Source organism: Physella acuta, unplaced genomic scaffold (assembly GCF_028476545.2).
Source record: "Physella acuta isolate Inbredline_101_S28 unplaced genomic scaffold, ASM2847654v3 ptg000204l, whole genome shotgun sequence".
NCBI lineage: Eukaryota > Metazoa > Mollusca > Gastropoda > Physidae > Physella > Physella acuta.
This window is the reverse complement of record NW_026731723.1, coordinates 1575211-1592500: the sequence shown is the minus strand read 5'-3', so window position 1 is coordinate 1592500 and position 17290 is coordinate 1575211. Positions and strand designations below refer to the sequence as shown.

At 48.8% G+C, this 17290-nt stretch overlaps 1 long non-coding RNA gene across 1 annotated transcript in view; it reads right to left on the bottom strand.

Moving 5' to 3' along the window:
• Positions 1-13540, bottom strand: part of LOC131937240 (uncharacterized) — a 63479-nt gene extending 49939 nt beyond the window's left edge. The window contains exon 1 of the long non-coding RNA XR_009386178.1: positions 13453-13540. This is a non-coding gene — a long non-coding RNA (uncharacterized LOC131937240). The remainder of the gene's footprint in view (positions 1-13452) is intronic.
• Between the last annotated feature and the right edge of the window lie 3750 nt (positions 13541-17290).

Genomic DNA, 17290 nt, shown 5'->3' with positions numbered 1-17290 from the left:
GTGGTGGCGTTAAAATATAGTAAATACCAAAGAAAAAAGAATAACCAGTAGAGTAGTCACACACACACACACACACAAATTTGTTGTTATTCACAGATTTCATTTACATTTGTACAATAGTGAATTTCAAAAATAGATAAATAAGTAAATGAATAAATATTCCAAACTGATGTTTTGGTGGGTGGTCGGGTCGTTGGAACAGTTAAAAGGGATGTAGGGTTATCATATCTGAGGGTGATGTGGTCTAACTGCTGATGTGTTACTATTTATAGTGTGTGTTTGGGGGGAGTTACAAAAGTAAACCGGCACACATCAGCTTCAAACGACGAGTTGGGTTCTCTCTCCTCGGCCATTTAAAGCCACGAGTCGTCGTCCCCCTACCCTCCCCCCCCCCCGGTTAATGAATTGACCCGAATACTTTGCCTTTTATTGACACCAAGCTGTGGAAGCGGATCGATACCGGGAAAAAACAACACAGGAATCGATACCGCCCCTCAAAATTTGTCCACTTCCTTATCTGTCGGACCTGGGAGGGGGGGGGGGACTAAAGTCTAACTGAAGGGTGGGGGGGGGGGTGACTAAAGTCTAACTGAAGGGTGGGGGGTAGGGATTTACGTGGCTAAAGTATGACGTGGGGTGGGGGGTGACTAAAGTCTAACTGAAGGGTGGGGGGGGTGGGGGGTACCAGATCTGTGTTCGCATGTTATCACTAACACAGAAGGGTGGGGGGGAGAGGCACTAACATACGAGCAGGTGCAAGATCAGCCATCAATCGATAATTGAATCAATCGATCACGTGATCAAGGTCACCAGCTGTATGACGACATGCTGTCAAGGTCATCAGCTGTATGACGTCATGCTGTCACGGTCACCAGCTGTATGACGTCATGCTGTCAATGTCACCAGCTGTATGACGTCGTGCTGTCAAGGTCACCAGCTGTATGACGTCAGCCTGTCTGATGAAATGATTTTACGGCTGGTTTAGAAATAGTGGTAGGGGGTGGGGGTGGGGGTGGGGCAGAGGGTGGAAAATAGTGACCTCTGACCTACATCACGCCTGAACTCTGACCCTGAACTCTCTCACCTCTATCGGCGATACCCGTATGAATAATTGACTTGTGGCGGGCTAGATCCCTCCCCACCCCCCCCCCCCCACCCCCCCAGCCCGAGTGTGTTGTGCAGACCGCCCGTCCATTGATCGACCCACTCGACACATTTAGTATGCACACAATAGAGCTCAAGCAATGGAGGTTAGGGTTAGTCCTATCTCGTCGAATAACGGCCCGTACGCTATCTGGATCTGATCGACAACATGCCTACCACTGCCGGCCTGTAATCAAACAGCAATCAATATTTAATTAGAGGTTTGCTCTACTTCATTAGGAAAACTTGATTTTTAGCCTTTAAACATCATTCGAGCTGATTTATAAATATATACAACACACTAACACACACACACATTATACATATATATATATATATATATATATATATATATATATATATATATATATATATATATATATATATATATATATATATATATATATATATATATATATATATATATATATATATATATATAAAACATGAGGCCGATACATCATATAGGCTGGCAAAGATAAATTCCCAACATTGGCCGCATACTGGCCGGCCAATGTTGGGAATTTAAATAGAGCGGTCAGTGGGTGGTGATATTAGGCAACGCGCAAATAGATGTGTCAGGTGTGGTGTGTAGTGTGAGGTGTGGTGTGGTGTGTAGTGTGAGGTGTGGTGTGAGGTGTGGTGTGAGGTGTGGTGTCAGGTGTGAGGTGTCAGGTGTGGTGTGTAGTGTGTGGTGTGAGGTGTGGTGTGTAGTGTGAGGTGTGGTGTGTAGTGTGAGGTGTGGTGTGAGGTGTGGTGTGTGGTGTGAGGTGTGGTGTGTGGTGTGAGGTGTGAGGTGTAGTGTGAGGTGTGGTGTGTGGTGTGAGGTGTGGTGTGTAGTGTGAGGTGTGGTGTGTAGTGTGAGGTGTGGTGTGTAGTGTGAGGTGTGGTGTGTGGTGTGAGGTGTGGTGTGTGGTGTGAGGTGTGAGGTGTGGTGTGTGGTGTGTAGTGTGAGGTGTGTAGTGTGTGGTGTCAGGTGTGGTGTGAGGTGTGAGGTGTGGTGTGTAGTGTGAGGTGTGTAGTGTGTGGTGTGTGGTGTCAGGTGTGTGGTGTCAGGTGTGGTGTGAGGTGTGAGGTGTGGTGTGTAGTGTGAGGTGTGTAGTGTGTGGTGTGTGGTGTCAGGTGTGGTGTGTAGTGTGTGGTGTGTGGTGTCAGGTGTGGTGTGTAGTGTGTGGTGTGTGGTGTCAGGTGTGGTGTGTAGTGTGTGGTGTGTGGTGTCAGGTGTGGTGTGAGGTGTCAGGTGTGAGGTGTCAGGCGTGTGGTGTGTGGTGTGAGGTGTGTGGTGTGTGGTGTGTGGTGTCAGGTGTGAGGTGTCAGGCGTGTGGTGTGTGGTGTGAGGTGTGTGGTGTGAGGTGTCAGGTGTGAGGTGTCAGGCGTGTGGTGTGTGGTGTGAGGTGTCAGGTGTGGTGTGTGGTGTCAGGTGTGTTTAGATGGCGAAAACTCATCATCAAGATTTCTATAGGGCGGGAAACGCTTCATTTATAACTCACGGGTAAAAGATCTGTAAAAGATCGATAAAAGATCTATAAAAGATCTGTAAAATATCTATAAAAGATCTTAAAAGATCTATAAAACGTCTAGAATGGTCAAATAATTCAAGAAAATATTCTAAACCTCCCTGCAATTATAATTTTCATTAATTAATTAATTTTTGTATTCATTATTCGCATTATGAATTAAAAGTTTTTGAAATAACCGACCAATCAAACACCAGATTAAATAAAAACAGATCAACAAAACAGCAGATCAACAAAACAGCAGATGCGGCTGTACCAACAGCCTAGGTTCTAGCTACCCTTGACTTAGTGGAAGCCGAAAATTGCAATCAACTGCAATGTAATTACGGTAATTACAGCACAGGTTTTACCACTCCATTGTGTTTGGGGGGCGGGGGGGGGGGGGGTGGCTAGGAATATTTCCGCTAGATGGCCGCACTAGACACACGTTGGAATATTGCCACTAGATGGCCGCACTAGACACACGTTGGAATATTTCCGCTAGATGGCCGCACTAGACACACGTTGGAATATTGCCACTAGATGGCCGCACTAGACACACGTTGGAATATGGCCGCTAGATGGCCGCACTAGACACACGTTGGAATATGGCCGCTAGATGGCCGCACTAGACACACGTTGGAATATGGCCGCTAGATGGCAACACTAGACACACGTTCTTAATGGGAATAATTGAATCCAATTTGTTTTTCACCAAAGACAAATCGATAATTGCGCCTACGCATTAAACATCACCCGTTCGGGTTTCCCCATAGTAGATCAACTAATGAAGTCGGCTTCACGGGAATATAGGCGAACGATAGACCGACGCCGATAGACCGACGCCGATAGACCGACGCCGATAGACCGACGCCGATAGACCGACGCCGATAGACCGACGCCGATAGACCGACGCCGATAGACCGACGCCGATAGACCGACGCCGATAGACCGACGCCGATAGACCGACGCCGATAGACCGACGCCGATAGACCGACGCCGATAGACCGACGCCGATAGACCGACGCCGATAGACCGACGCCGATAGACCGACGCCGATAGACCGACGCCGATAGACTGACGCCGAACATGAACAGGAATAGAAAGAGAACTATCAACACACAACCTAGCCATAAGCCTAACTCTAACCCTAATCTTAATCATCAGCACAACTTCAACATGAAACATAAATATGAAAACTCTACTTGACCTGCTTCATATGTCTTGGGCACAAACGGTATTACGTCCCACCAAACCTTTTTAGATGTTTGTATGTTTGTATGTTCTCTTAGAGTTTCCATTTTTCCCATTAGCCTTTTTTGTGTTCTAAAGCTGATCGATATGAAGTCCCTCATCCCCATGTCCCTCACCCCCCCCCCCTCCTCTGCCCACCCCCCCTGTCAACTCTAATTCACAAAAACTTGTTAAGAATTCTGCTTGCCTTTCGATTCTTCTTATAAGCCCTTTCGACTTTACACGCACTAACCCCCCCCCCACACACACACTTTCCTTATTTCACACAAAAGCTGGTTTGTGTGTGTGCTCCAGACTATGTTGGAATTAGATTGAATTTGATGAACTCTACTCTCACACACTTTTTTAAACAAACACTTTTCTCCCCACACTTTTCTCCCCACACCTTTCTCCCCACACCTTTCTCCCCACACCTTTCTCCCCACACCTTTCTCCCCACACCTTTCTCTCCACACCTTTCTCCCACACCTTTCTCCCCACACCTTTCTCCCCACACCTTTCTCCCCACACCTTTCTCCTAGATGACAAATGACAGATAGCTTATGAATGACATGTGAGACTAAATGAAGCACCACATAGTTCATCAAAACAGTTTGACATCGACTCAAATGTCCAATGACATCGATTTAAATGTCAAATGACAGCGACCAATGTCAAATGACATCAACACGTGTGTGTGACATGAACTGCAGCAGCTTACCTGACCTGGCGGACATATACCTTTAAGACCTCGCTAACAAAATACGTGAAAAACTAATGAGAAAATCCCCGGGGGTCGGGGGAGGGAGGGGTTCAGATCAAACAGATCCGTTCTCGCAAAACATGACCAGTACACGCAAGATCAAAGATCAATAATCAATTTCTTCAGTTTGTATATTGCCCGTTTATTCTTTGACTTTTTGATAACTATACAGCCTCTTTAATCCGGGGGTGAATGGGGGGGGGGCGTGGCAACACATTGTGTGTGTATATGCCTGCCCCTGCCTGCCACTGCCTGCCACTGCCTGCCACTGCCTGCCACTGCCTACCACTGCCTGCCACTGCCTGCCACTGCTTACCACTGCCTGCCACTGCCTACCACTGCCTGCCACTGCCTGCCACTGCCTGCCACTGCCTGCCACTGCCTGCCACTGCCTGCCACTGCCTGCCACTGCCTGCCACTGCCTACCACTGCCTGCCACTGCCTGCCACTGCCTGCCACTGCCTACCACTGCCTGCCACTGCCTGCCACTGCCTGCCACTGCCTGCCACTGCCTGCCACTGCATGCCACTGCCTGCCACTGCCTGCCACTGCCTGCCACTGCCTGCCACTGCCTGCCACTCTAGCTGACCCCATCGATCTACATAAGAGCTTCACAATGACGTCATGCAGCCAACTCGGTGACCTCTGACACCAGTTGTTAGAATTCTCGCCAACCTTGACCTAGATCAAAGTGGCCCACTGCCCCATGTACGGCCCGCTGTACCACGGCCCACTGTACCACGGCCCACCGCCCACCGCCCCATGTACGGCCCACCGCCCCATGTACGGACCACTGCCCCATGTACGGCCCACTGTACCACGGCCCACTGCCCCATGTACGGCCCACTGTACCACGCCCCAGTGCCCCATGTACGGCCCACTGTACCTCGGCCCACTGTACCACGGCCCACTGTACCACGGCCGGCTGTACCACGGCCCACTGTACCACGGCCCACTGTACCACGGCCCACTGTACCACGGCCCACTGTACCACGCCCCAGTGCCCCATGTACGGCCCACTGTACCACGGCCCACCGCCCCATGTACGGCCCACTGCCCCATGTACGGCCCACTGTACCACGGCCTACTGTACCACTAACTTGAGTACATGTTTATGACGCTAACCCGTGGACCGGGCCACAGTTCAAATCTCTCGAATAAAATGTGGGAGGGGAGGGCGATGACGTGAGGGGAGGGGAGGGCGATGACGTGAGGGGCGGGGGGAGTTCGATCATGCGAGAAGGATGAGACAGCAAGAAACGTAAGGGAAGTAATGATGGCTGGTTAATAGAAGACAGAATAGGAATTACCCGCCCATGCGATCCTTCAATGTCTTTTATTGAATACGTCTAGAATATAGAAGCCATATATCTCCATACACGCATATCCCTGCCCCCTCTCCCCCACCCCCCCTCCCCCACCCCCTCTCCCCCACCCCCACCCCCACCCCGGCGTAGCTAGCCGGACACGATGCTGCTTGAATCTCCTTTTATTGGGGATGTGTGACATCATACAGATGTGTGGCATCATACAGATGTGTGACATCATACAGATGTGTGACATCATACAGATGTGTGACATCATACAGATGTGTGACATACAGATGTGTGACATACAGATGTGTGACATCATACAGATGTGTGACATCATACAGATGTGTGACATCATACAGATGTGTGACATCATACAGATGTGTGACATCATACAGATGTGTGACATACAGATGTGTGACATCATACAGATGTGTAACATCATACAGATGTGTGACATCATACAGATGTGTGACATCATACAGATGTATGACATACAGATGTGTGACATACAGATGTGTGACATACAGATGTGTGACATCATACAGATGTGTGACATCATACAGATGTGTGACATACAGATGTGTGACATCATACAGATGTGTGACATCATACAGATGTGTGACATACAGATGTGTGACATCATACAGATGTGTGACATCATACACATGTGTGACATACAGATGTGTGACATCATACAGATGTGTGACATCATACAGATGTGTGACATCATACAGATGTGTGACATACAGATGTGTGACATCAAACAGATGTGTGACATCATACAGATGTGTGACATACATATGTGTGACATCATACAGATGTGTGACATCATACAGATGTGTGACATCATACAGATGTGTGACATCATACAGATGTGTGACATCATACACATGTGTGACATCATACAGATGTGTGACATCATACAGATGTGTGACATACAGATGTGTGACATCATACAGATGTGTGACATCAAACAGATGTGTGACATCATACAGATGTGTGACATCATACAGATGTATGACATCATAAAGATGTGTGACATCATACAGATGTGTGACATCATACAGATGTGTGACATACAGATGTGTGACATCATACAGATGTGTGACATACAGATGTGTGACATTATACAGATGTGTGACATCATACAGATGTGTGACATTATACAGATGTGTGACATCATACACATGTGTGACATACAGATGTGTGACATCATACAGATGTGTGACATCATACACATGTGTGACATACAGATGTGTGACATCATACAGATGTGTGACATCATACAGATGTGTGACATCATACAGATGTGTGACAGATGTGTGACATCATACAGATGTGTGACATCATACACATGTGTGACATACAGATGTGTGACATCATACAGATGTGTGACATACAGATGTGTGACATCATACAGATGTGTGACATCATACAGATGTGTGACATCATACAGATGTGTGACATCATACAGATGTGTGACATCATACAGATGTGTGACATACAGATGTGTGACATCATACAGATGTGTGACATCATACAGATGTGTGACATACAGATGTGTGACATCATACAGATGTGTGACATCATACACATGTGTGACATACAGATGTGTGACATCATACAGATGTGTGACATCATACAGATGTGTGACATCATACAGATGTGTGACATACAGATGTGTGACATCATACAGATGTGTGACATCATACAGATGTGTGACATACATATGTGTGACATCATACAGATGTGTGACATCATACAGATGTGTGACATCATACAGATGTGTGACATCATACAGATGTGTGACATCATACACATGTGTGACATCATACAGATGTGTGACATACAGATGTGTGACATCATACAGATGTGTGACATCATACAGATGTGTGACATACAGATGTGTGACATACAGATGTGTGACATCATACAGATGTGTGACATCATACACATGTGTGACATCATACAGATGTGTGACATACAGATATGTGACATCATACAGATGTGTGACATCATACACATGTGTGACATCATACAGATGTATCAAGTGACATCAAGAACGATTGACGTCATTGGGAAATACATGATGATTAACCATTAAATTAGGTCGCTGGGTGCTGTCTTTGGTCGTATGGTCGATCTCTTTATTTTTCGACCGACTGTCATTTTGGTCAGCCACTGTGACGTCAGGGATGACCCTAGAAAAATCTGGACGTAAACGGCGTGTTGGGTTCTTTCAAATCTTTCCCGCCATTTTCTGGAGGCTTCTGGTGAAGACAAAGCTAATTACATTGAATTAACTAGCAGTAATTAAGAACAATCCTCCGTGTACAGGCTCGTGTAGTGTCTAATTAGGTCAAGTTAGGGGGGGTGACGTCACAGAGGAGGGGAGAGAAGAAGATCCCATTTTGGGGAATTGCCAAGTCCGATGGGTGTGTGAGGGGGGGGGGTGTGAGGGGGGGTGTGAGGGGGGGTGTTAGGGGGGTGTGATGGGGGGTGTGTGAGGGGTGTGTGTGAGGGGTGTGTGTGTGAGGGGGTGTGTGAGGGGTGTGTGTGAGGGGTGTGTGTGAGGGGTGTGTGTGTGAGGGGGTGTGTGAGGGGTGTGTGTGAGGGGGTGTGTGAGGGGTGTGTGTGAGGAGGGGTGTTAGGGGGGTGTGATGAGGGTGTGTGAGGGGTGTGTGTGTGAGGGGGTGTGTGAGGGGTGTGTGTGAGGGGTGTGTGTGAGGGGTGTGTGTGTGAGGGGGGGTGTGAGGGGTGTGTGTGAGGGTGTGTGTGAGGGGGTGTGTGAGGGGTGTGTGTGAGGAGGGGTGTTAGGGGGGTGTGATGAGGGTGTGTGAGGGGGTGTGTGAGGGGGTGTGTGAGGGGGGGTGAGGGGGGTGAGGGGGGGTGAGGGGGGTTTGATGGGGGTGTGTGAGGGGGTGTTGCTACCAACACTAACACAGACTTAAACAACACCCATTTATTAACGACACCACCAACACCACCACCAACATTGAAAACACTAACACCAAAAAACACCAATAAAACCAACACCTACCCACTTCTACTATAACAACCATCACCACCACCAACACCACCACTAACATCACCACCAACACCACCAACATGACCAACACCACCAACACCACAAGCACCACTGACAGCAGCACCACCAACACCACCAACACCACTGACAGCAGCACCACCACCCACCCCGACCCACCAGCGAAGATTGATCACAATGCGCCCAGTACAACGCTCAATAATGAGCTTGGAGTAGATTTGTTTTGGATGTAGATGGCGCTCCCAGCCACTTCCGTTCTTAGGTCAGCGGCGCTGCGTCATTGACTGAGCGGTGGGGTAGGAGGGGGGGGGGAGTAAACTCCATCTTGTGCCGTGGCAACCACTCGCCCCCCACCCCCACCCCAACATGATAGCGTGCGACCAAGTTGGTGGTGATTATCCCTTTCTGTTGTTTGTATGTCCTGTTGTTTGTATGTCCTGTTGTTTGTGTGTCCTGTTGTTTGTGTGTCCTGTTGTTTGCGTGTCCTATTGTTTGTTTGTGTGTCATGTTGTTTGTGTGTCCTGTTGTTTGTGTGTCTTGTTGTTTGTGTGTCCTATTGTTTGTATGTCCTGTTGTTTGTGTGTCCTGTTGTTTGTATGTATGTCCTGTTGTTTGTGTGTCCTGTTGTTTGTATGTCCTGTTGTTTGTATGTCCTGTTGTTTGCGTGTCCTGTTGTTTGTGTGTCCTGTTGTTTGTGTGTCCTGTTGTTTGTGTGTCCTGTTGTTTGTGTGTCCTGTTGTTTGTGTGTCCTGTTGTTTGTGTGTCCTGTTGTTTGTGTGTTTCTCGTGTCCAGCGTTTCTTCCAGACTTTTTTCTCCGGGGGGGGGGGGGGCACTTGAAATTTTCGGGGGGGGGAGGTGGGCGGTAACTTTCTTTAAGGGGGGGGACACTGTTAAAAGTATATATTTTCTATATAAATTATATAAATTTCATTCCGTTCGGGGTGGGGGGGGGGGGGGTGCGGTAAAAATATTTTCGGGCGGGAACAAAGCGCCTAACTGTGACTTCATTTCAAATACAGCATTCAAAACACGACAAAATATATCGGGGCCATCAAAACACGACAAAATATATCGGGGCCATCAAAACACGACAAAATATATCGGGGCCATCAAAACACGACAAAATATATCGGGGCCATCAAAACACGACAAAATATATCGGGGCCATCAAAACACGACAAAATATGTCGCAGGCATGTCATAATACAATTTCGACATTACAAAATGTCGTTTTAAAGCGGTGCCACGTTCATGAAAGAATAATTAGACGGGACCATCGGGTGGTGAATAGACTGTAATTGTTAATTGACTAATTGATGGGTGAAATCTTAAGAAATCTTAAACATCGCCTTCATTTCTAATTGGTTTATGGTATTAAATTAATTAACTTATTAAGTGGTTTGTCTAGTCGGTGGACCAAAGTGAGACTACACTAGTCATTAGACCATAGTGAGACTAGACTAGTCGGTGGACCAAAGTGAGAATAGACTAGACTGGTCGGTGGACCAAAGTGAGAATAGACTAGACTGGTCGGTGGACCAAAGTGAGACTAGACTAGTCGGTGGACCAAAGTGAGACTAGACTAGACTGGTCGGTGGACCAAAGTGAGAATAGACTAGACTGGTCGGTGGACCAAAGTGAGACTAGACTAGTCGGTGGACCAAAGTGAGAATAGACTAGCTGGTGGACCAAAGTGAGACTAGACTAGACTAGTCGGTGGACCAAAGTGAGAATAGACTAGACTGGTCGGTGGACCAAAGTGAGACTAGACTAGTCGGTGGACCAAAGTGAGACTAGACTAGACTGGTCGGTGGACCAAAGTGAGAATAGACTAGACTGGTCGGTGGACCAAAGTGAGACTAGACTAGACTAGTTGGTGGACCAAAGTGAGACTAGACTAGTCGGTGGACCAAAGCTAGACTAGACTAGTCGGTGGACCAAAGTGAGAATAGACTAGACTGGTCGGTGGACCAAAGTGAGACTAGACTAGTCGGTGGACCAAAGTGAGACTAGACTAGACTGGTCGGTGGACCAAAGTGAGACTAGACTAGTTGGTGGACCAAAGTGAGACTAGACTAGTCGGTGGACCAAAGCTAGACTAGACAAGTCGGTGGACCAAAGCTAGACTAGACTAGTTGTTGGACCAAAGTGAGACTAGACTAGTTGTTGGACCAAAGTGAGACTAGACTAGACTAGTTGGTGGACCATAGTGAGACTAGACTAGTCGGTGGACCAAAGTGAGAATAGACTAGCTGGTGGACCAAAGTGAGACTAGACTAGACTAGTCGGTGGACCAAAGTGAGAATAGACTAGACTGGTCGGTGGACCAAAGTGAGACTAGACTAGTCGGTGGACCAAAGTGAGACTAGACTAGACTGGTCGGTGGACCAAAGTGAGAATAGACTAGACTGGTCGGTGGACCAAAGTGAGACTAGACTAGTCGGTGGACCAAAGTGAGACTAGACTAGACTGGTCGGTGGACCAAAGTGAGACTAGACTAGACTAGTTGGTGGACCAAAGTGAGACTAGACTAGTCGGTGGACCAAAGCTAGACTAGACTAGTTGTTGGACCAAAGTGAGACTAGACTAGTTGTTGGACCAAAGTGAGACTAGACTAGTTGTTGGACCAAAGCTAGACTAGACTAGTTGTTGGACCAAAGTGAGACTAGACTAGTTGTTGGACCAAAGTGAGACTAGACTAGTTGTTGGACCAAAGCTAGACTAGACTAGTCGGTGGACCAAAGCTAGACTAGACTAGTTGGTGGACCAAAGTGAGACTAGAATAGTCGGTGGACCATAGTGAGACTAGACTAGTTGGTGGACCAAAGTGAGACTAGACTAGACTAGTTGGTGGACCAAAGTGAGACTAGACTAGACTAGTTGGTGGACCAAAGTGAGACTAGACTAGTCGGTGGACCAAAGTGAGACTAGACTAGACTGGTTGGTGGACCAAAGTGAGACAAGACTAGACTGGTTGGTGGACCAAAGTGAGACTAGACTAGTTGGTGGACCAAAGTGAGACTAGACTAGTTGGTGGACCAAAGTGAGACTAGACTAGACTAGTTGGTGGACCAAAGTGAGACTAGACTAGACTAGTTGGTGGACCAAAGTGAGACTAGACTAGTTGGTGGACCAAAGTGAGACTAGACTAGTTGGTGGACCAAAGTGAGACTAGACTAGACTAGTTGTTGGACCAAAGTGAGACTAGACTAGTTGTTGGACCAAAGCTAGACTAGACTAGTTGGTGGACCATAGTGAGACTAGACTAGTCGGTGGACCAAAGTGAGACTAGACTAGACTGGTCGGTGGACCAAAGTAAGACTAGACTAGACTAGTTGGTTGACCAAAGTGAGACTAGACTAGTCATTGGACCATAGTGAGACTAGACTAGTTGGTGGACCATAGTGAGACTAGACTAGTTGGTGGACCAAAGTGAGACTAGGCTAGTCGGTGGACCAAAGTGAGACTAGACTAGTCATTAGACTATAGTGAGACTAGACTAGTTGGTGGACCATAGTGAGACTAGACTAGTTGGTGGACCATAGTGAGACTAGACTAGTTGGTGGACCATAGTGAGACTAGACTAGTTGGTGGACCAAAGTGAGACTAGGCTAGTCCGTGGACCAAAGTGAGACTAGACTAGCTCAATGATCAAGAATGAGTTCCCCCCCCCCCAACCCCACAGCATACCTCCGTGTAAATCAATACAATCGACAGAAAATATACAAACATATTTTACCGGTAATCAATTATCAAATATATTATCAATTATTTCAAGAACACAAAAATCTTCACTTGAACCTCGGAATCCGGTACACCCTAGTCTTAATTAATATAGGGCTACCATGTAGCACTAGGCTATCATATAGCACTAGGCTAGCATGTAGCACTAGGCTAGCATGTAGCACTAGGCTAGCATGTAGCACTAGGCTACCATGTAGCACTAGGCTACCATGTAGCACTAGGCTATCATGTAGCACTAGGCTAGCATATAGCACTAGGCTAGCATGTAGCACTAGGCTACCATGTAGCACTAGGCTACCATGTAGCACTAGGCTGGCATGTAGCACTAGGCTGGCATGTAGCACTAGGCTAGCATGTAGCACTAGGCTAGCATGTAGCACTAGGCTAGCATGTAGCACTAGGCTAGCATGTAGCACTAGGCTACCATCTAGCTGGCAAAAGACGCACTCACTTATTTGCTAAGCCGACGAGAAAAACTAACTTAATAAAAAAAATTAATTTAGAATAAAATATAGCTTTTATTGAAACATTAAAACTTTTAGAAATAATTTTTGTTAGTTTTGCATAAATATTGATCGACTATATAAAATGCTAATAGATTAAGAATGAAAGAATGCTACTTAAAGGATGAATGATTGCTATTGTAAGAAGGAATGATTGCTACTTAAAAGATGAATGATTGCTATTGTAAGAAGGAATGATTGCTACTTTACTTGTGATGATGTCTTTGATCTCTCTGCTATCACTTTCTTATACAAGTTCCAGAATGGACACAAAAACAGGAATTCCGTGTTTGACGAGGAAGCTGCCCTAGGCATCAATAAATAAATGCATTTCCTTTCAGCGGGCAGCTCGCGGTGTCAGCGGCGGCGTGGGGTGGCGTTTGGTGGGGCGGCGTGGGGTGTGGTGGGGCGGCGTGGGGTGGGTGGAGCGGACTGACTAGAAAACACGGATTCTAATCTTGTCGGTGGCGTCTACTAGAGATGCTACACCAGCCCACGTCCATAGACCTAGAGGTGCTACACCAGCCCACGTCCATAGAGGTGCTACACCAGCCCACGTCCATAGAGGTGCTACACCAGCCCACGTCCATAGTGGTGCTACACCAGCCCACGTCCATAGAGGTGCTACACCAGCCCACGTCTATAGAGGTGCTACACCAGCCCACGTCCATAGAGGTGCTACACCAGCCCACGTCCATAGTGGTGCTACACCAGCCCACGTCTATAGAGGTGCTACACCAGCCCACGTCCATAGACCTAGAGGTGCTACACCAGCCAACGTCCATAGAGGTGCTAAACCATCCCACGTCCATAGAGGTGCTACACCAGCCCACGTCCATAGAGGTGCTACACCAGCCCACGTCCATAGAGGTGCTACACCAGCCCACGTCCATAGACCTAGAGGTGCTACACCAGCCCACGTCCATAGAGGTGCTACACTAACCCACGTCCATAGAGGTGCTACACCAGCCCACGTCCATAGCCCTAGAGGTGCTACACCAGCCCACGTCCATAGACCTAGAGGTGCTACACCAGCCCACGTCCATAGAGGTGCTACACCAGCCCACGTCCATAGTGGTGCTACACCAGCCCACGTCCATAGACCTAGAGGTGCTACACCAGCCCACGTCCATAGAGGTGCTACACCAGCCCACGTCCATAGATCTAGAGGTGCTACACCAGCCCACGTCCATAGATCTAGAGGTGCTACACCAGCCCACGTCCATAGATCTAGAGGTGCTACACCAGCCCACGTCAATAGAGGTGCTACACCAGCCCACGTCCATAGATCTAGAGGTGCTACACCAGCCCACGTCAATAGAGGTGCTACACCAGCCCACGTCCATATAGGTGCTACACCAGCCCACGTCTATAGATCTAGAGGTGCTACACCAGCCCACGTCCATAGACCTAGAGGTGCTACACCAGCCCACGTCCATAGATCTAGAGGTGCTACACCAGCCCACGTCAATAGAGGTGCTACACCAGCCCACGTCTATAGACCTAGAGGTGCTACACCAGCCCACGTCCATAGAGGTGCTACACCAGCCCACGTCCATAGAGGTGCTACACCAGCCCACGTCCATAGAGGTGCTACACCAGCCCACGTCCATAGAGGTGCTACACCAGCCCACGTCCATAGAGGTGCTACACCCGCCCACGTCCATAGACCTAGAGGTGCTTCACCAGCCCACGTCCATAGAGGTGCTACACCAGCCCACGTCCATAGAGGTGCTACACCAGCCCACGTCCATAGACCTAGAGGTGCTACACCAGCCAACGTCCATAGGGGTGCTACACCAACCCACGTCCATAGTGGTGCTACACCAGCCCACGTCCATAGAGGTGCTACACCAGCCCACGTCCATAGACCTAGTGGTGCTACACCAGCCCACGTCCATAGAGGTGCTACACCAGCCCACGTCTATAGAGGTGCTAAACCATCCCACGTCCATAGAGGTGCTACACCAGCCCACGTCCATAGAGGTGCTACACCAGCCCACGTCCATAGAGGTGCTACACCAGCCGACGTCCATAGAGGTGCTACACCAGCCCACGTCCATAGTGGTGCTACACCAGCCCACGTCCATATAGGTGCTACACCAGCCCACGTCCATATAGGTGCTACACCAGCCCACGTCTATAGACCTAGAGGTGCTACACCAGCCCACGTCCATAGAGGTGCTACACCAGCCCACGTCCATAGAGGTGCTACACCAGCCCACGTCTATAGAGGTGCTACACCAGCCCACATCCATAGACCTAGAGGTGCTACACCAGCCCACGTCCATAGAGGTGCTACACCAGCCCACGTCTATAGAGGTGCTACACCAGCCCACGTCAATAGAGGTGCTACACCAGCCGACGTCTATAGAGGTGCTACACCAGCCCACGTTCATAGAGGTGCTACACCAGCCCACGTCTATAGACCTAGAGGTGCTACACCAGCCCACGTCCATAGAGGTGCTACACCAGCCCACGTCCATAGAGGTGCTACACCAGCCCACGTCCATAGAGGTGCTACACCAGCCCACGTCCATATAGGTGCTACACCAGCCCACGTCCATATAGGTGCTACACCAGCCCACGTCTATAGACCTAGAGGTGCTACACCAGCCCACGTCCATAGAGGTGCTACACCAGCCCACGTCCATAGAGGTGCTACACCAGCCCACGTCTATAGAGGTGCTACACCAGCCCACATCCATAGACCTAGAGGTGCTACACCAGCCCACGTCCATAGAGGTGCTACACCAGCCCACGTCTATAGAGGTGCTACACCAGCCCACGTCAATAGAGGTGCTACACCAGCCGACGTCTATAGAGGTGCTACACCAGCCCACGTTCATAGAGGTGCTACACCAGCCCACGTCTATAGACCTAGAGGTGCTACACCAGCCGACGTCTATAGACCTAGAGGTGCTACACCAGCCCACGTCTATATCGGTGCTACACCAGCCCACGTCTATAGACCTAGAGGTGCTACACCAGCCCACGTCTATAGACCTAGAGGTGCTACACCAGCCCACGTCCATAGAGGTGCTACACCAGCCCACGTCTATAGAGGTGCTACACCAGCCCACGTCCATAGAGGTGCTACACCAGCCCACATCCATAGACCTAGAGGTGCTACACCAGCCCACGTCCATAGTGGTGCTACACCAGCCCACGTCCATATAGGTGCTACACCAGCCCACGTCCATAGACCTAGAGGTGCTACACCAGCCCACGTCCATAGATCTAGAGGTGCTACACCAGCCCACATCCATAGACCTAGAGGTGCTACACCAGCCCACGTCCATAGACCTAGAGGTGCTACACCATCCCACGTCCATAGAGGTGCTACACCAGCCCACGTCCATAGAGGTGCTACACCAGCCCACGTCTATAGAGGTGCTACACCAGCCCACGTCCATAGACCTAGAGGTGCTACACCAGCCCACGTCTATATCGGTGCTACACCAGCCCACGTCCATAGACCTAGAGGTGCTACACCAGCCCACGTCTATATCGGTGCTACACCAGCCCACGTCCATAGAGGTGCTACACCAGCCCACGTCCATAGAGGTGCTACACCAGCCCACGTCCATAGACCTAGAAGTGCTACACCATCCCACGTCCATAGAGGTGCTACACCAGCCCGCGTCCATAGACCTAGAGGTGCTACACCAGCCCACGTCCATAGAGGTGCTACACCAGCCCACGTCTATAGAGGTGCTACACCAGCCCACGTCCATAGAGGTGCTACACCAGCCCACGTCCATAGCAAACATTGAGAAAATAAAAAAAACTGTACAGGTAGATCTGCTATGTGTAGCTGTACATCTGAACCTAACGTTTTCAGCCAATCAGGATTGAGCTGTTGTCTTAGTTTACTTGCTATTGATTTGGACGAATGAAACAAAGAAGTGTTTATAATTTAATGGCTGTTGTCGGGGCTCGGGTCCAGTCGTCTGCCAACTTCGGCAGCAACTTGTCACATTTACGGTGCTGTGTGACAGCAACTTGTCACATTTATGATGCTGTGTGACATACTCAGACGGGTGCA